The 14,304-nt window shown below is 41.9% G+C and overlaps 1 long non-coding RNA gene across 2 annotated transcripts; it reads left to right on the plus strand.

The window, feature by feature from the left end:
• Positions 1 to 9,555: 9,555 nt before the first annotated feature.
• On the plus strand, positions 9,556 to 14,023 carry LOC138624393 (uncharacterized). Of its 2 annotated transcripts, none has more exons than XR_011311150.1 (3): positions 9,556 to 9,728; positions 13,127 to 13,454; positions 13,585 to 14,023. It is a non-coding gene; the product is annotated as an uncharacterized lncRNA (long non-coding RNA). The 2 variants fall into 2 exon arrangements; XR_011311151.1 differs by having other exon boundaries at positions 13,369 to 13,454.
• Positions 14,024 to 14,304: the final 281 nt, after the last annotated feature.

The following is a 14,304-nucleotide window of genomic DNA, read 5'->3' on the forward strand; positions in this document are numbered from 1 at the left end:
TTTGATGTTGTTTTTACTGTGCAGAAGTTGCTCTGAGCGACCTGAAACTGAAACTGAGAGCTCTTCGTGGCAGCTCAGATGATGCTCTGACAATTTCAGATTGAATTCCCCAACTATCAGCTGGTTAATGGTTACTTTGAATTGTTAATCCATGTTTGTATTATTTGGTTGACCCTGGGTGTGGATACAGGCTGCTTTCATACGGGTGTGTCTTCTGCACGGTGCTTCAGCGGGGGACTTTGCTCAGAGGTTTCGACACAGATCTCATGGCGAGTTTCGTCCTCTCAGATTAAAAAATAAATACATTTATAAATTGAAATGGAGTTGCGTCAATTTACCTGGGCGGCCCACCCAAGTAAAGTATATGTATGGCAAACACTGGCTTATTACCCTTTTTTACTCTACAAATAAAGCAAAAAATATGCGACCTCTTTGAACAAGATTTATTTTTGTAAACTCAACACTTGCGACTGGTCTTTGCACGTATACTTGTCACACCCGATGCAAGTGGTGCCATTTTTTTGTTTTCCTTTTTTCTGTGCTGAACTCACACAGCCTCGTCTTTGTGCCAGTGACGACTGGAGACTGGCTCGCCACTGGGGCCGAAGCTGGAGATCTGTCACCAATGTGGCAGCAAATCGGTCACGGGGGAGGCGCTGTCTCCGTATCGTTTGCGAGAACACGAGCATTTTCCGCAGATCCTCAATGTCGTTCTCCGACAGCTTGAGTTGCCAACAACCTGCCAAAGAAAAAGAAAAAAAATGTATAGAAATATTGTCCTCATCATACACAAACACATAACATTCATTATATAAATGAAAGAAATACACCAAAGGTCAGACACTACAGGTGAAAAAGGTAAAAAAAAAAAATAATAAATAAAAAAAAGATTAAACCACGAAACGTCCTCAGTTGATTACTTTGAAGGCAATTGTTTTTTGAATCATGTTTTCTGAAATATTGTTTTAATATTCACATGAAGGGTCAAAGGTCACTGTGACCTCACATCAGTCCGATTATTGTAAACTCTATCTATGAACCAGAAGGGGAGATTGTGACCATATTACACCTTTAGTTGGATACTGAAATGGTGACACTAATCTTGGGTGTCCACGTTGAGACTGTGAAGATTGTATAGCTCTGCAGTGCTGAAGGATCCACATTTTACAAATGTGTCGCTTCTTTGCAGCAACATCCATAGTAGGAGCATCGTGTACTGTCAACTTTGTTTTCACAGGTTTGATCAATAAAGCTGATTCAGATAGAACACAAAGACACATTTCCTGGTTGATGGAGGCCCACAGTACAACCGAGAGGCGGCTATTCTATTTTTGGATACTCTGAGCCAGAAAACCTCCACCTTATTAGCACTTAAAAACTTTAAAGTTTTATTCCTGTCTATACTCTAACACACCATAACATTCATTAATTTAATGATAACGTGTGCAATTAGGAGAAAACTACAGAAGAAAACACACGAATGGTCGTAAAGTAAAGATCAAAATAAGTATGTTGGGCGGTTTCTTCCTGATAACCTGAAATAAGACATGTTATGGAGGCAAAGTAGCTCAAAATCTACCAATTAATTTACACATGAGGTTTTTGCCTGCAATGTCTCACCTAAATATAACTCAGACAAGGCCCGTTCATTGGTCTCATCCCAAAGACGACTGGTCGACTCGTTTCGGGATCTGTACACACCGGCCAGCAGCAGAACCCGATGTAAGCCTGCAGGTCAGCGGCATCTACAGCTTTCCATTCTTTGTGTGAACATCTCCCCTCCAGGTTGGTGTTGTCCAGAAGAAGCTGCGTGATTTCTTCTGTTATGAAGAGATCGAAGCAGATTTCCAAAGTGCTGATGCGGCTGATGGATGGTATCTGGGCGTCTCATGGTGGGTGAGACACCAAGCAATTTGCCCATCCTTTGATTTCCATCTAGAAACTGTCTCGTCTGTGTCCGCGCCACTCTCAGTGCTATCATCGGAGGAAGAAGAGTCATCAGAGGAATCAGACACCATCATCCTGAGTCACCGGAGTCCTTTTCACATTCAGTAGGCTGCGAGATTTAAGTGCTTTGTTCTGTTAAGTTTTTCTCCACATTGCTACTAAACATGAGCGTCGGAGTGGAGGTCAAAGTGGGAGTGACTAACATAGGTGGCCCAGTGGGGCCTGTGATAAAAGTTTGTTTTTGTTTGCAAGTTTTTATTTCTGAAGTATTTAGAGTTATAACTATCACTTATAATATTAAAAAGACAAAAATAACAAATGCTGTCTGTGGCACCTCTTGGTTTAGTCTGGCCTGTGCAAGGATTCGGTCATAACTTTCCAAATAGCGTGTTTACCTTAACAGTCAGTGTAACGGCACTTGTACACTCAAACCAGTGTCACGTACAGAAACATGCTCTGCCACTTACCCAAATAATGCCTGAGTGTGAAACGTCCTCTGATGTGGAGCACCCTTAAAAATGTGGGAAATCATCAATGATGCCCCCAAGCTACTTAGGCTGCTTATAGTTTGGCCCCATCAGCAGCTGCATAAACTCCCCGACGGTGAAAATCTAAAAATCTAAAAATATCTAGATAAATATATATGCCTAATTAAAAAAAATATACATACCCTTAGCGAACATGTATGCCATATACATTGACACAGCCAAAATCATCAAAAATGAAAAGGACAAAAATGTCCCTAAGGACACATAGGGGTTAACAGTTCTAGGAAGGATTGCTCTTATGAGAATAGGTAAAAGTTATGACCTGAAACACATTACAGGTATTTTATAACATTAGAGATAAGAAATAACATAGTGTACCATTGAGTAAGTATTGTAAAAAAATATATTATTGCCAAAGCCCAGATATTCATACAGGAGGATTCTCAGGCTTCGAATAAGATTGTTCTTGTGCTGGCATGTCGTCAGTCCCTGTGGGTGAAATTTCTGTTGACTTGCCTCCCTGAAAAGGAGGTGAAAGGTCAGAGCAGCAAGGTGGATGCTGTCAGGAGCAGGAACACCAGCCCACGTCTGTTTTCAAATCCACGGTATTCAGTCCCGAATAAAACGGAGAGTAAACTGATTAGACGAACCAAGAGTGGAGGTGCCATGTTTCAGCCTACGCCCTTTGAATCTTATCTGTTCACATGCCTGCACACAACACAATTACTGGAGGCAGATCAGTTAACACTTGTGACAGGCCTTCAGCTTTGACAAGCCTGTTTTACGCACAGCAGTTTCACGACATGGAAAAATAAAAACACATTTTACCGAGGTAATTGGTGTTGGACTGGCAGTGGAATCATGTGGGTGCCATAAACAATGATGAAAGTCTTACTCTGTAATTATTGTCATTATGGCCAGTAATTTTGTCTCTTTCATGCAAATCATAGTGGGTAAATTTTGGGATTTTACACGAGTGTGTAACACATTTTGCCAGACCTTTTACGATTCTGCACAATGAGTGTTGTTCTTAACTTTCACTGAAGCCAAGGTTTTCAGCGTAGGACTTGCAATGGGGTATTTTCACATTGTTGTAAAGTAAGTACGTGATCTGAATAAAGTCTTTGCCACTGTTAGTGATGTGGCAGAAAACAGTGTGAGTGACCTGAGACTGTTTGCTTTTTATGACTAAAGTTCCAGATATGTGTCACCTCCAACGCCTTATTTTGTGAGTCGGTGACTCAGCTTTTACCATTCTTCCAGATAAAAACTGGTTTTCTGTGTTGTATATCACCTTTGAGCTCTGTCAAGACTTTTTTTTTTTTTTTTTTTTTTTAATGACAAATTAATGTCTTGTGACAGATGAAACAAACAACAATGATAAATTAGCTTGTGGGCTGCATAATATAGCTACATGATTACTGGAAAAACTCTGGCCATAACAATTAATGACATGTATTGTATTGTTATCAACCAATCTTTTAATCTAGCCAAAGACACAACACAACAGATGGAAAGTTTTGTTTGCTGCCAATAAGACAAGAAGACGTGAAGTCACAGTGGCATTAAGATAGGGTTAAATATAACATTCAAAAACCATATATACGTGCCTCGTACTGTTGTTTCCCATCGAACCCATACAATTTTAGGTCACTGCAGTCACTGGAGAAACCCTAACTCTCGCTTTGTACCGCATGCTGTGTGAAGTGTCTCTGCATTTCCAGTCAACAAACTGTCAAACCGTCTGATTAATGACTTTTAAATGCAAGCAGCCTGTAAGGGAGAAGGGTAGCATTAATAATGAGCTAACTGCAGCCTGCATGCACCCACACAGATGTGATTTGCCGTGAAAAACAAAAATCCCTTTTTAAAAAATTGTCATGTGATGAAAGAAGGCACCGAAAAAAGCTTTTTGCCACAAAGCTTTGATATGTGAACACACCCAGAGGTAATCTGTGCCTAAAATAGTTGAAATGGTTTTGTGTCTTCTCTTTGTTTATTGCACACATGCAAACACAGCAGGAAACCCAGTGGGTGTATGGGGTGCAGGGATTTTCTGCAAACACTCAGGTGTTTGCGTTTTTGTACGGAAAATCTACTTTTAAAAGACAAGTAGAACTACAACAGTTGAGTGGGCTATTAATGTTCCAAAGTGCTGCAGGGGACAGTGTGGTGGTGTGACCCACTACGAGGTTTCCATCCCTGCTGGTGTATACAGGGGCACCAGGATTTTCTCTCACCTATTGAACCTTCCATCAACACAGATCATTCTGCACACTAATTGTGTTACACGTGCTTTCGTTATCATCTCAATCTTAAATTACAACACACGCGGGCACCGGTCTCTTCAGGATCTAACTCGTCAGTCTACCTGTAAATGTGTTTCTCTCTGACATCAACATGTAACCTGAAATAACTACAACTATGACAAGCATGCAAGTTTCAGTGGAATCCTAAAATACCAGCTACTTTTATTGTCAGTGTGTGTGTGTGTGTGTGTGTGTGTGTGTGTGTGTGTGTGTGTGTGTGTGTGTGTGTGTGTGTGTGTGTGTGTGTGAGAGAATGCGTGTGTGTGGTTTTGTGCATACATTGCTGTATGCGCTGTCTGCACATATGCCGGCGCATCAGACTGAAGACATTCGCTTTCGTATACAGCGAGCTATGTACCCTTGTACATTTTTAGAGCCCAGTCACATGTGGAAGCATGTGTGTATTAGTGCTTGATTTGCTGTTGGGATGTGATCCTAATTCTCAGGATGCAGTGGAGGGTGAAATCAGCACAACTTTCATCTCCTTTTGGAGGCATTTCTTCGTTTCTTGCGGTGTTGTATCAACACAGATGATGTGATCTACAGGAGACATTACAGTAAAGTGCTTCAGATTTGTGCAGGCTGCATTGTTAACAGTTTTGTATCTGTGATTTCACCCATAGGCGGGGTGCTGCTGGGGTGCAGCATCGATAGGGCTATCGATCACCCTAGGTTCAGCATGTTGGTGGAGGGGAGGGAGGATGAGTTGTGCCAAGTCAACGTATTTACCTGAGATTATCTGTTGGCGGAGGTTCGTGGAGACAGGAGAAGGTTATTTTGGGGTTTTTTGCCGGTATGTTGGGGGGGAGGAATCGCTGACGCCAAGGAGAAGTGCTGGAGCGGGGGAAAGGGGAGGAGGGGGGCTGGCATCTCGGTGCCGGTAGTGTGGCCGTGGGACTGCTGGGTTGGAGGAATGGGGGTGGGGGGGGGCAAAGCCAGAAAAGAGAGCATGGGATGGTTGGAGGGTAGGGAAAGAAGAAGTAGGGACTGGCATCCCGGTGCCAGGAATCTCCATGGTAGAAGGGTAAACTGCGGCCCTCGTTGTGCTGGGGAAGGTCGCTGGAGGCGCCAGAGGAAAGGGGGCAGAAGGGTTGTAAGTTGGCAGCTCGGTGGTGATGATGGGCGCTGTGGATGGATGAGAGAGGGGGAAAGAGGAAAGAAGACCTGGCAACCCGGTGCCAGGGTAAAGTGCAGAAAAAAGGGGGGTGTGGAATAACAGCAGTAGTGCGGACTGATGAATCCAAGCCAGAAGGTGGGATGGAATGCTGTGGAAATTGAAGAGAGAAGAGAGTCGGCATCCGGGTGCTGTACAAAGATGAGTTTGCCTGAGGAAGTGGAGGGGGATGAGAGGTTCTAGTCGACAAAAATCCTTCATTTCTTCACAAGGCTTTTATTGTGACTTTGCAAAAATTTGTTTTGACTGAAATCAGACTCTTTAGATGAGTAATCCAGAACAACCCCAAAAGCAAAACAAAACAAACATGACTATATTGTTGATTTATTAAATTAAAGAGATGGAAATACAAGTATAAATGATCAAATGTAAACTGGCTATCATGGGAATAGTGGTTACACAACTTCAGAAAGCGGCAGCTTTTGCAGGTACATTGCGGTACAACAACAAAAAGCTCTACACCATAGACTCTATGAGGTTAAACAGGACTAAGAGTCATGCTTGCAGACCTGTACAGCAGTTCTTTGAGCTAAATGCTAATGTCAGCACGATGGCGTGCGCCTCACGTCAAAGTTAACAGATGTACAGAGTCCAACTCGGGTGATGGCATGTCATTAGTTTTGCATGTATTTCATAAACCAGAATTTGGACCTGATGATGGTGCTCGATGAAAAGTGAAGCGATTGCCATCCTGAGGAGAACATGAATGTCCCTATGAAGTTTTCTGCCTCTGGGTAACTAAATACTTCATTCATGATTCATCCTCTTGCCACCGTGAATGTTGTTAAGTTTAAGATATTTCAATAAGGACTGGCCAGTAGAAAGACAGGGCGCTAGTGTCCGTGTGGTTTCCTCCCGGTGGTGTTCATCGCTGTGTATAATGCATGTTATCTTTTCCTGAGACATTTGAAGCTTCTAACCATACATTAACCTTTAGAAGGAGCTGTCTCAGTGTCACATGGGATCTGTCTGTGGACCCCTAAAGGTGAGAATGACCTACTCACGCACAGGTTCAAAAGCATGGATTCAGGGCTCTCTGCTGCCATGGCAACATAACAGGAATGTATGCGTGTGAGTGTTTGTATGAGCCTGTGCTCTGGTGGTCTCTTTGATGAATTCAGTTCCAAGACTTTGGCATTAGTGTATGTTTGAGGTTCAAGGAGAGAGGGAGAAAAGGAGAAGAAGAAAGAAAGGGGAGGAAAGGCAGACAGGGAGGGGCGCTGGAGAGGTGGAGGATCAGCTAAACAAAAGGCTCTTTGGCTGTGGTTCCCCAGGTCAGGGCTTAGAGGGCAGGAAGTAGCAGAACAATATCCGGCACTTCAGGTTAGGACCTCCCACCCCCAACTCTTCAGTCTTTCTCTCCCTCACACACACACACACAGGTCACGTAGTGTGCCTTGACAATGTATGTTGATCAAAGGCAACCTCTGGCTCCTGGGGTTGGGGGTCGGGTGGGAGAGCAGTGTGGGAGATTAGCCCAGGAGGGAGTTGTGTGTTTGTGTTCATGTGTGCTGTGGGTCAGCAGGTCTTGGGTTATTTCCCCAAAGCCTGACTTTCATCAATGCCTCGGGTAGTGGGCAGTTTTGTGATTACTTCCATGTTTTGAAAATAGACTGAAGTTCTTTTTTTTTTTAGCAACCACAGAAGGTTTTAATGGTAAATACTGTTGTTACACAGGTTATATGTTGGTTACCAAATTATATTTGTCATTGTTAAGTATTGCACTTTCATAAATGCAAGAGTTGCAAGAACAGATTTTAAAAACGTTGACAAAGATTGCAGCAGAAGAGACCAAGATCCAGAATTGTATCTCCCAGGGATAGGGTTGGGGTTGACCCTACATTTCCCAGGATGCAACTTGCAATGCCTTTCATTAGACCCTCTCTGATGATAAATGGCTGTATCTTTCAAACCCCATGGACACCTTTTGTTTTTACTAGCTTTTGGCTATGCATTTCAAAACGTCCAAAGTAGAACAAAAAAGTAGTGTCCATGACACTTTCATTTAACAATCTCACAATGCAATGTGCAGCATGCAAAAAAAAAAATGCTGTTGGGCCACTCAACAGTTGTAAATGATTATTGGTTCCCAAAATCTTAATATTCACTATTTAGTAAACTATTAGGTGTCCATTACATAGAGAGTGAATGAGTGGACGAGCCAGATAGTGATTTTAAATACAGGCTTTTTGCTTTTTTTTTTTTTTTTTTTTTTTTTTATCCCAGATAACCCTAATGACATCATTGTGGTATTATCTGATTTATTACCTCAGACTTCACACAGCTCCTACAGAGCAGCAGAAAATCAGCGTGCCGCTTTACTTATGATAAATAACAACTTTGGATTACCTAAACACCTTGTTGGGTAATGTCATGATGTATTCTGTGAGTTGTTGAGGGGGTCACCTGTTTGCAGCCTTTGATTTGAGATGACCAAAGCAGTCTTTGTTATTTGGGCTTAAATAATGTACTAATGCAGATACATCACTCGTGTGTTGCAACTGATAAGATGGTATTCCTCAATCAGCATAATTCCAACATGCAAAAACAATTATGTCTCAGCTAGAGAGGCTTTACAACATGTGTTGTGTTGGTAATCTGTGTTGTGTAGGTGACATTTGGAAGTGCTTGGCAGCTCGGGTTCCCTGTACATATTTTAGTCAGGTCATGGCTGTTTTTGTTGTGGTTGTTGTTGCTGGCAGGGGATACTTAAACAAATGGTAAGGAGTCTGGGCAGGTTTGACGTCGACTTTGTTTGCCTCATCATCTCAGATTTGAACAGAAGTGACACTCCAGAGAATACCGCCTTAGACGCTTCTTTGGAGAGCGAGGGAGCAGACACTGAGGAGAGGAAGGTGAGTGGAAGAACAAAAAAGAAAAACAAAGTTGGAGGGAAGTGAAAGGAGATGAAGATGAGGGATGACTTTCTCGATCTGTGCCAACGAGTACGATATATTCTGATCACATCTGTGTATAGAAAAGAAAAAAAAGGGAGAAAGGATGACGCAGCTGGAGACACGAAGCAGCAAGAAAGAAACCTAGAGACAACTTTTAGAGAAATTTGTCTTTCTGGCTCACTGAAAAAGCAGTGTGCTCTGCAGCAGGGAGATAACACAGAGGCAAAGAAAGCAGAGGAGTAAAGAGGCAAAGGCAAGCAGGTGGACATGAGCCAACATGTCGCTGGGGGCAGAAACTGTGGCTTTGGAGAGGAGAAGAAGTGAGGAGAGGAAAAGAGGAATTTTAATGACCCACAAACCAGCCCAGCAGGTCTGGAGGGGAGGAATGCCATAGATATCTCCTCTTCTTCAGCATGGAGAGAAGAACCCCTCCCCCACGTCCAATTTAATATTTACAGCAAGCATCATTATTTACCACACATTTATATCATCCCCTGCTCTGCTATACATAAAAGCTGTTACTTTTTTTATTTTTATTGTCGTGTTAATCTCTGTCTTTTATGTGGCTCTGCGTGTTTTGAATCCTAAAGGCCTGTTTCTATTCCTGTATAAAAGATAATGATTCCTTAAGTTTCTGTTCCCAAGAGCCCACGTGTTTCCCTTTCCCTCTTCAGCAGATTTCCCAAGCTTAACTTGGCTGCGTGTGATGTGCCTGTCACACTCTCTCAGTGTGGAGTGACTCTGCTGTTTTCCTTTCTCCGTCGGACCGAGCGTTTAGTTTCATTCACTCAGGCCTCAGGAATCCGTTTCTCTCTCTTTTTCTAATCAGTTTAGGAGCAGATGATTTACTCATTACTGATCTGCAGTAGTTCTGCCGGCAGTGCTGACTGCAGCGCTCTTGAGCACATGACTTGTGAGTATTTGTATATGTGTGTGTGGTGGGGGTGAGAAGGGGGAAAAGGGGGGGGGTTGGTTTTCATTCTCCGTCTTGACAGCTCATTGTGCAATGACTCTCTTTTTTTTTTTTTTTTTTTTTTTAAATAAACGATTCAATTCCACTATCATTTTAACAATTTAATCAATGAATAATTCAGTTTCAAACCGGTATTATTTGGTCAGTGTTATACTTTTATTATACACTATATAACTTTTTTTTGTATGCTTTCATTTTGTGTATGCTGTCTCTCCTGGTTTCATTTTTATATCATTGTATGTGTCCTAATGTTGTCATTATCAGGTCACAGGGATTCATTCAGCATGAGATAATGTGCTATCTATCTGATTAGCTACTTTGAATTAGATTGTCATAGAAAGGAAACTTACTGTGTTGCTGCACGTAGTACTTGTGTACACCATTATGTGTCCAAAAAAAACACGCCTTTTATTTTGTCTCCTCTTCGTTGTCTTCCTCTGATCTCTCTTTTCCTAAATTCTAACCTCTGTCTGTCATTGTCTCCTCTCCCGTCTTCCCCTCCCCTCCCGATCACTGATACTCCTTTCTTTAACTTATCCTGTCATATGATGTTTCCTTGTCCAACTCCCTCACTGACCATCCATCACTCCACACGACAAGTACACAAAGACATCAGAGGGATGGAGCGAAAAGCAGAAAAAAAAAATACTGACATAGAGAGGTAGACAGCCGGTGGCTAGTGTTGAGATTTCAACTCCACTGTTTGGAGGAGTAGCGGAGGATGATCAGGAGAATGACACTCCACCATTTCCTGACTGGAAAAACAGTTTGGCAGAATGGTCAGTTCACTCACACACACACACACACACACACACACACACACACACACACACACACACACACACACACACACACACACACACACACACACACACACACACACACACACACACACACACACACACACACACACACACACGCAAACAGTCATGCACAACAGATACAGCAATGTTGACAGGAAAACAGCTTGTTGCCAGGACGGAGCAGTCAATTATTGCTTCCCCTCTGTCTCCAAGTGTGCACCATAAGGTACTGAAAAACACACAGACGCACACTTTGTTCTTTACATTGTTCTGTACGTGTCCTTGCTTGCATGGCAACCACAACAGTTATGCAATAAAGCAGCAATAAATGTGAGAGAAGAACTATGAGCAATAAAGCTAAAGGTGAGAGGTATGTGTATGTTTTCACATGTGTGTACATGTTTTTTTTAATTTTTTTTAGAGGGAGTATTTGCACTGCATATGAATACCCAATGGTGTATTTGTCTGTGGGTTGTAGGACAACTGACTCACACAGAGTCTGAACTTTATCCCCTGCGCCTTCTACACAGGAAGCATGTGTACAGCAGTTGCCTTTGTTTTGCAGCAGGATTTGAAACAGAATCAATCACCTCATTTCCCGGCAAGAGAGCAGAGAGGAGAGGAGAGGGGAGGGGAGGAGAGGGGAGGAGACGGGAGGAGAGGAGAAGAGAGGAGAAGAGAGGAGAGGGTGGGAGAGGTATCAAATTTGTTTTGCTAATACTATTTCTAAACTCATTTGTCTCCTGATAGAATATTATATGAAGACTTTAGCGCCACCTCCTGGCCATACAACCGCTGCATGTAAGGCCGAAAGAAGGATCGTTGGGATTTATCTGTCAGTGATGGCGTTAATCAGCTTTGTGTGAACTTGTTTTGCAACATAACACACATTCATTTATATGTAAAGGTCCTGCACTAGGTCATAATTAAGTTTGACTCTTTTGTAATACTTGACAGCATAAAGTCCAAATTATTACTAATATTTGTGTTAATTATTATCACGTCATTGGTGAATGACAAACATTCATCAGAATGAATGACAAAAACATTACTTTTTGCATCTTTTTTTCTGTATTGCACTGAAAACATTTTTGTTACAACCCAAATGGTAAATATGGGACTATTTATTGGACAAGGACCATTTTCATTGGTCGTAGTTGTCCTTGTGAGGTAGCTACAGTATATTTGGACAAATAACCCTGTCCAACTGCAACTTGCTGCATTGCATAATGCAGTTATGATGTTAAAAAAAAAGGTGCTAACATTCTGTTACACTTGGACTATATCGTTGGTTTCCTGTTTCAAGTCTTCACGCTGAGATAAACCACCTGTGCCTCCGGCTTTACATTAACCAACAAGAGTGCTATCAATCCTCTCAACTTCTTGACAAGGAAGCCAACAGCATTTTTACTCATAATGAACCATTTTTTTTTAATTTTTTTTTTTTAAATGAAGATAGAGCATATCTGCCAGGCACTGAGCAACAAAACATGAGAAGCAGGGTTAATTTTTTAAAATAGGTGATTTTTTTATTTACTAAAATAATAGGAAAATAGAAAGATAAGATGAATATCAACTAACTGGGGACCTAAAAGAGGTCAACAGAGGAGGACTGAATTCAATACAGGAAAGTGAACTGCAACAGAGAGGAACGATGGAAAGAGAAACACAATAACAGACATGGTGAGATGGAATAAACCACAGAGGAGACTATAATAGAAACCAGAGAAAGTGAGATATGGATGCAGACAAAGAAATCCTTAAGCAGTCAAAAGAAAGAGGGGAGTACATGTGCGAGAGAGAGAGAGAGGGAACCTAAAATACAGATGGGGGTGGGAGTTGGTGCAGCAGTAGGGAGGAGGTGGTAATATGGAAAATGTGCTGTTTTGCTACTGTCTTTGTGCAACGGTTAAGTCATAGAGATTGTATGATTCACCAGAGGACTGCTGACCCATCTGGTACACAGCTGTAAGTGTCCTGGATGTGTGTGTGCGCGCGTGTGTGTGTGTGTGTGTGCGTGTGTGAGTGTGTGTGCGCGTGCGTGCCTGTGCACATCAGCGTCAGTGCTGCCTACGTGTGGGAGATAAAGCCACCATGTGTAAAAACTTTGGAGCTCTCTTGAGAAGGAAGGGCTTTATCCCACCCAGCCTTCCCACACAAGCCTTCCACAGCAGAAACACACACATAAAACATCTGTTGGATCAGTTGGCAGGAAACACTTCCTGGTCCATGAAGAAAGACTTCGCAAGAAATATAAAAGACGTATTATTCTCCTTGTTTCTCTGTATTACCCTGTTTTTGCTTTTACCTTCATCTAAATTTTTTTTTTTTTTTTAAAAAAGAACCAACATAATTCCTCCTTGAATGTAGCTCTTATACCTGGAGTCACACGATTTATTCAGCTATACTCTACGGCACACGTGTCAAACTCAGGGCCCGCGGGCCGAATCTGGCCTGGCACGTCGTTTTATGTGGCCCGCGAGAGCTTGAAAGGCATGTGATTGTCTTAAAATAAAAGTATATGCTGTTTTGCAGTGTACAGTACTGGATGATATAATGACCATGGCCTGAGAGCAAAGTTCCAGGATGCTGCAATGGAGGACTTTTACCGTCTACTGCTCCCTGCTTTGATGCCACAGCTCCGACTTCATGCTGCCCGTGTTCTGTCCATGTTCGGGAGCACCGATCTGTGCGAACAGATGTTTTCAATAATGAATCTAAACAAGACCAAGCACAGATCATGCATCACCGATGACAACTTCCACGCTGTTTTACAGATTGCTACAGCACAAGACCTAAAGCCAGACATTGACAGACTGACCACGGGAAAACGGTGTCAGACATCTGGCCAGCAAACAAACAGGTAAGCATTTTTAAAAATCTGAATTAAAAGTATAATAACATGTATTTCAACCAAGAACAAGTACAGTGTAATATGTGTGAAACTGAATGGCTGTGCTTGCATTTTGTTTTGTGTTTGTTGTTATTTTCAGAACATGATCAGTGGATGAGGATGGTGTGTGATACGGTGTCCTCGGGTGAGGAAGGATCTACTCGGTGTGTTCAAGGCCCTGCAGTGTCACCTCATCAACTTCACCTGGAACTTGACCAATATAGTTGTGAACTGAGACAAGTCTTATTGTTAGTTTGAGTGAATTACATATACTATTTTGTATGTGTAGCAAAGTATTCAGTGTGTTTACAGGTGTGTGTTCATACAGCCAAATGTTTCCTGTAATCAAAACCGTCTCTCATTAGTTGGTATTACGCTCTCTGCAAGTCTGTCTGCAGCCATTTGTTTTTGTAAAATGCCATATCTGTCACACACGTTCTTAGCAGCTCACAATTATGTGTTGTACCATAGTTGTGTCCCTCTCAACGGTGACAAAAAAAGTTTTGAACAAAGTTAATGTAATAACTTGTGTTTGATGACATTTGTCTTTGTTATTCACTTTAAAAGTTTGATTTTTGATAAATTAAATGGATTTATGTTATAATAACAGAGAAATGTGCTTACATATATTTTTTTACATTTATATAAATGCATGTACAATATTTTTACACTTGAATAAACAATAATCAAATGCAGAGACAGTTATTTAACAATATGTTAGGGAGTAGTTACATTTATACAGTCTTACAGTTACAACCGGCCCTTTGAGGGCAACCATAATGCTGATGTGGCCCGGGGTGAAAACAAGTTTGACACCCCT

This window comes from Brachyistius frenatus, unplaced genomic scaffold (genome assembly GCF_029030835.1).
Source record: "Brachyistius frenatus isolate BFR_SWC_R1_liver_20210118 unplaced genomic scaffold, ASM2903083v1 Contig_1, whole genome shotgun sequence".
Lineage (NCBI taxonomy): Eukaryota > Metazoa > Chordata > Actinopteri > Embiotocidae > Brachyistius > Brachyistius frenatus.